The 6611-nt window shown below is 35.4% G+C and overlaps 1 long non-coding RNA gene across 2 annotated transcripts; it reads left to right on the top strand.

Annotated features, from left to right (window-relative positions):
• Positions 1-2613: 2613 nt before the first annotated feature.
• Positions 2614-4912, top strand: LOC131525812 (uncharacterized). Of its 2 annotated transcripts, XR_009267285.1 has the most exons (5): positions 2958-3031; positions 3132-3200; positions 3482-3566; positions 3848-3910; positions 4529-4912. It is a non-coding gene; the product is annotated as an uncharacterized LOC131525812 (long non-coding RNA). The 2 variants fall into 2 exon arrangements; XR_009267284.1 differs by having other exon boundaries at positions 2614-3200; positions 4529-4909.
• Positions 4913-6611: the final 1699 nt, after the last annotated feature.

Raw genomic sequence — 6611 nt, 5'->3', positions numbered from 1 at the left:
AGTCCTTTTAATTAACATTGTTATTAATAATACACTTGAAAGCCCAAACCTTTCAATATGAGGAGACAAAATCCAACTTTATTGAGAGCTGTCAGCCAAAAGTAAATGTTGGATTAAATCCAATTATATTTGAATCTATATAATAGATATTTTATAAATAATATTTTATTTTATTTTTTAATTTATTTTTTTAACAAAATCACTTATATTTTTTTTACATCTTAATGCAAAAATAAAATAATAATATGTTAAATTAAAATGTTTTGCTCACTTCCAATTCCTTTTGGTCCGAATTTTTGGTTGATTACAGCTGAATAAATTCATATTCATTAAGCAAATTTGTGTATTTGGACATTTCCATACTTGTTTTCTGTAATTCGTATATCATATTACAACAATTTTGTAGAAATCTGTATTCTGTACAATGTTTTAAAAATAAACTTTTCTTTTGGCTGCAGTGTGACTGGAAAAACAGGAAAGTCAGTGCAGGAACAGATTGATAAATTCAGTGTCATCCAGAGTGACTCTGCTTACCCCAGCTCTGACAATCTACATCACATTCACAACTTCATCAAAATAGAAGTGAGTTCAGCTGTCCTTCATACAGCCCTGGTCCTCTGTTTTTGCTTCCACTGAAGAAAATGTTGAAGCAAAAATATATCTTAAAATTGAACAAGATGTTTGGTCACACTTAAATTAAACTATGACTTTTGCCTCAATAATCTCCTAATTTGCTGCTTAACAGTAAGGTAGTTGTTATGTTTAGGTATATATTGTTATGGAGCCGACGAGACGAGAGGCGAGCGGATCCATTTGCAGGGTTTTATTCAAAGACATGGTCAGAAATACAGGCAGGGTCGAACAATGGCAAACAGGTACAACACAGGCAAGACGAATAGTAATCCGAGGGCAAGCATGGGTCTACGATCGGCGAACAGTATCCAACAGGGCAAGGCAAAGGGTTAATCCAGGAAACACGGACAGGAATCAAAACACGAGGAGACAGGCAGTGTTGGGCTAGTTACTCAAAGAATGTAATATATTACTCATTACTAGTTACTCCTTTCAAAAGTAATATTGTTACTTTACTTATTACTTTCTGGCAACAGTAATTAGTTACACTACTACCCAGTCAGCAAACAAATTTGGCCCAGACTTGGCATGCATCTGGCACAGTTGGCATTCATCCGGCACTGGCATACAGCATGTGGGCCAAACATGGCCCGGGTTCGGCAGAGATGGTACCGGGTTTAAGACGGCACACAAGACATGGGCCAGATGTCAAATGCAGTATTTGGCCCAGATGTCAAATGCAGATATGTGGGCCACACAAGTATTGCCGATCTTGACCCATATTTAAAATCCATTTCAAATATTTTTGAGTAAAATGCCAATGTTTTCCCATACAGAAAGGTAATATATTCACATATATGTGAAACTGTTAAATATATTTTGAAAATATATTTTTAAAATGCATAACATGAAGCTCATGTTGTGTGTTATTATGTGTTTACTTGTATGCAAAATTATATTCATGCCTCATATGATATTATATAATATATGATATTATATAGTATATTATAGAATAATATATTCTGTTGTTTTATATATATTCATATATTCATCTGCCATTCATCCGGCACTGGCATACAGCATGTGGGCCAAACATGGCCCGGTTTGGCAGAGGTGGTACGGGTTTAAGACGGCACACAAGACATGGGCCAGATGTCAAATGTATTTGGCCCAGATGTCAAATGCAGATATGTGGGCCACACAAGTATTGCCGATCTTGACCCACATTTAAAATGCCAATGTTTTCCTATACAGAAAGGTAATATATTCACATTTATGTGAAACTGTTAAATATATTTTTAAATATATTTTTAAAATGCATAACATAAAGCTCATACTGTGTGTTATTATGTGTTTGTATGCAAAATTATATTCATGCCTCACGATATTATATAATATATGATATTATATAGTATATTATAGAATAATATATTATGTTGTTATATATATATATATATATATATATATATATATATATATATATATATATATATTCATATATTCATCTGCCATTCATCCGGCACTGGCATACAGCATGTGGGCCAAACATGGCCCGGGTTTGGCAGAGATGGTACCGGTTTAAGACGGCACACAAGACATGGGCCAGATGTCAAATGTAGATATGTGGGCCACGTAAGTATTGCCGATCTGGACCCACATTTAAAATCCATTTCAAATATTTTTGACTAAAATCCCAATGTTTTCCCATACAGAAAGGTAATATATTCACATATATGTGAAACACTGTTAAATATATTGAAATACATTTTGAAAATATATTTTTTAAATGCATAACATAAAGCTCATATTGTTTAATTGTGTTTGCATGTGAAATCATATTCATTCCTCATATGATATTATATGTTATATTATAGAATAGTATATCCTGTTGTTTTATTTATATGCAACTGACTTCAAACAATGTTTTGCATTCACTGCTTTCATATTCTCATTCAATTTACAGTTTGATGTAGGCCTACTAAACAATACATGATGAAATTTCAGGACATTTTATTTGACTTTTGTACTATTTATGTAAATGCGTAACTTTGATGTGTTTTAGGCCATGCTGGCCAATCAGAAGCCTGACAAAGTTTCAAGTAGGCGGAGATAACAGCGCAGGCTCTGACGTCACAAGCCAAAAACTCCGGTTTAGCTGTCTACATGATAACACTGCAGCCAGAGTTTTTTAAAATCTTCACCCTGGCAGGAATTTTTTCAAAATGTTCGGTTTCAGTGACCTGGTGCAGCGCTTGCGTGAGGACGAATGGCCAAACCGCAGAGAAAAAGCTGCTGTTTTGAAAATAACCGCGTTCGTGTGGACGACCAATGAGCGCGCGCGTTGAGCATTCAAATCACATTTAAACTGAAGCTGAGGAGGTTACCATGGTAACTGGGCGTCAACTCACTCAGCTGACAAGTAACGAGAAGCTCTCTCTGCTGTCTTCACTGCTTTCAGGTAAGTTTAGTCCCTAAAGTTACACAAATAATACATACAACTGTTCCTGACACTTTCTTACATGTTACTGACACGTTTCTGTTGAATCTTTACTTTACAGGAGTGGTTTAGTGTCTTCAAAAAGACCGTTAGCATCACAACCGTTAACTATAGAGGCTAACAATTAGAGGTAAGGTAACTTATACATTTGAGCTCTTATTAATGAACGTTTGAGCTTTTAAGCACCTTTTATGTGTAGAGGAGCGGCTTTGATAGTTTTGTAAATGTTTTGCTGATACTTTGTCAATAGATAAATGGAAGTCACTATAAGCTAATTAATTTAACCTAAAAGTCTGCACTGTGGGGTCAATCGGTGACGTCACTTACATGAACTAATGGGCTGAAACTATTTCAAACACATTTTGAACTTTCATTGCAAACAAATATTGATCAATTGTACTATGATTTCAGGAGCGTCAGAAAAAAATACCTAAAACAGGGGAAGTTACAAAACAATTTGTAATGTGAGCTGCTGACAGAGATACAGGAAACACAGGTGATCTGAGAAGTCTTATTAAATAACTTTATATGAATTTTTCACAGTATATTTCAACTATATCATCATGCATCTGTAAAACCTAAAAATATGAATTCTGGTATCTTAAGATTTTTTGTATGTTTTGTATATTATTATTATTATTATTATTATTATTATTATTATTGCATTTCACCTCTCCTGTAGTTTGTTTATTTCTAATAATCCTGACATTGAATACTACATTTGTTGGCTATGTGACATATTGTTCCTATTCTTCCATGCTGATGGCTGTGTTGCAGAGCTGGAGCGGAGCAGATCTCCTGTCGAAGAACATCTCCAAAGCACCATGAACCATCTGACTAGTAAGTAAAACCTCAAACATTCAAAAGTTTGTCGAATATTCAAAAAAATATATCAAATAAATATCAAATATTTCCCAGACAGCAAGCAGTGTCGGCCCAGATCCGGCCCACATCTGGCCCGCATGGATTTACCAAATGTTGCTGTCTGGGAAATATTTGATATTTATTTGATATATTTTTTTGAATATTAACACTATGTTGCTGTCTGGGTTCCTGTATGTCCTACAAGGCCATCTTGTTTAACTCTGCTCTGAGGACACTTCATATACAACAACCTACAGAGGGGTCAATCATAATTCAAAAAAAGATGATAATAAAAAAGTTATTTGAAATTAAAATTTATAACAGTAAGACAAACTGTAACGGTCTGTATATTATTTTCTAAACTTTAAATGTAGTGAAATTTTTGTTCAAGCAGACTTTGTTGCTCGTGGAAACCTCACGCGAGCCTGAAAGATACTTAAAACTTAAAATATTATTTGCACTCTTGAAGACTGTTCACCAAATACTAAATTTCATTCCAGCAGAATTTTCTGCACACTTCACCCCCGAGGCCAAAAATGAGCATTGTGAATGTAAGAGCCTCACACTACATTGTTTGTTTGAATTGTATTTCAGGGCAGTTCGTGAAGACGGATAACCTGGACAGAAGTCGGTTCCAGATCCAGCCTCCACACCAGACATCTCACTCACAAGGATTGCTGTCTACTAGATATTATGTGTACTCTTCAGACTTAGGTTCATGCAGATATTATTCAGGGACATGAACACTTGAATATTGCAAAAATAGAGAAACTACCTTATTTAAGAATTTTGTGTTAATTGCGTGAACATTAAACAAATATATTTATTTTACTGTTTTTTGTTTTGTATTCCAAAGCACCTAAAAGCCAATTCACACTGCCATACTCCAACAGGTTGAACACACTGACCAAGCAAAACAAATAAGCATGTTTTTATAGTTTTTGTGAAAGTGTGAACTGACAATGCTGTATGTTAGGTGTGAGATTCATTCAACTTGGTTTGCTGATTAAACATGATTAAATATTTCTTCAGAATATTTTGTTGTTGTTGTGACTATTCATCTAGGAGGGGTGTGTATCAAGTGGCTTGGTTATGGTTTTGTTGAGGCTGAAATGTGGAACCCATCTGATCCAGCGTATAGTACCAGAACAGGGCCAGCTATGGTCATACAGAACCTCAGATCCCACATAGCAATTTTTAGCTGGCCCAGCTCCGGCCCACACAATCAGCTTTTGCTTGGCCCACATACCGCAATGACTTATGGTCCTAGTGTGTACCAGGTCTGGATTCCAGACAAGGGCCACACATAGGCCAGTTATGGGTAATTAACTTGGCTGAGACTTGAGCCAGTTATGGCCCATGTGTGGCCCTTATCTGGAATCCAGACCTGGTACACACTAGGATCTGGGCCAACACTATGTTGCTGTCTGGGCCAGAATAGGGCCAGCTATGGTCATACAGGTATGGTCCCACATAGCAAATTTTCTCTGGCCCAGCTCTGGCCCACACAATCAGCTTTTGCTTGGCCCACATACCGCAATGACTTACGGTCCTAGTGTGGACCAGGTCTGGATTCCAGACAAGGGCCACACATGGGCCATAACTGGCCCAATTCAGGGCCAGTTATGGGTAATTAACTTGGCTGAGACTTGGGCCAGTTCTGGCCCATGTGTGGCCCTTGTCTGGAATCCAGACTTGGTACACACTAGGACCGTAAGTCATTGCGGTATGTGGGCCAAGCAAAAGCTGATTGTGTGGACCGAGCTGGGCCAGAGAAAATTGCTATGTGGGTTCTGGCATAAATTAAGAAATGACTGGCACTGGAAGTTTAAAAAAAAAAAATGAAGCTTGAGTCTTTTTGGTTTAAATTTCTCGTCGCCACGAGATATTAATGGGTAAACAAACCAGCGTGACCATAGCAACCTGGGATTATCAGAGATGTATTTATTAATATTTTATTTTAATTAAGAAATTATAAAAAAAATACATTATTAAATTATTATATTAACACCACCACGGGGTAATTTTACCCATGGCTGTTTTTCAAATAGGCTACATAATATATTTTCAATTAAAAATATCCAAGTCTTACAGTCATTGACTTTTACTAAAATTGTGTTATTTAAAATCCCCTGTTTATTGTTAAAATAATTGTTTAGATAAAACCAGAACAAAAATGGGGCATTTATACCTATAAGCGCCATCAGGACAAGTTTACGCATAATTCCTGTCATCACGTTAAAATGAAGATGTTTTAGATGTTTATTCCTCTACTAATAAATGTTCAAACTTTGGATTAAATATTAATTTGTGTTTGCAATTTTTTATCGTTTATGGTTCGCTACTGTGTTGCTTATTTATTCCTGAAAAAAAAATCTGAATTATGATGTAATGAATAAAACAATTTTTATGATTACCCCAAGTTTATTGGTGTTATTCTCTTATTCAAATGATAAATTATATAACTAAACAAATTAATTAATTAGGTGAAACTGTGCACTTGAATTTGTCATTGTACATTCTTTGCAATGTGGTGAATTAGTATTGCTTATAATAGTCTATTTAGGGTGTTTTAGTCATTTAAATAACATGGGTTATCTTGAAACATTTTATTAGCTATAATATTACAACACCCAAATATGTATTTATTTCCTCGTAATTCTCGTTGTCATTGCAG

Source organism: Onychostoma macrolepis, chromosome 19 (assembly GCF_012432095.1).
Source record: "Onychostoma macrolepis isolate SWU-2019 chromosome 19, ASM1243209v1, whole genome shotgun sequence".
NCBI classification, from domain to species: Eukaryota; Metazoa; Chordata; class Actinopteri; order Cypriniformes; family Cyprinidae; genus Onychostoma; species Onychostoma macrolepis.
This window is presented reverse-complemented; position numbering and strand designations above follow the sequence as displayed.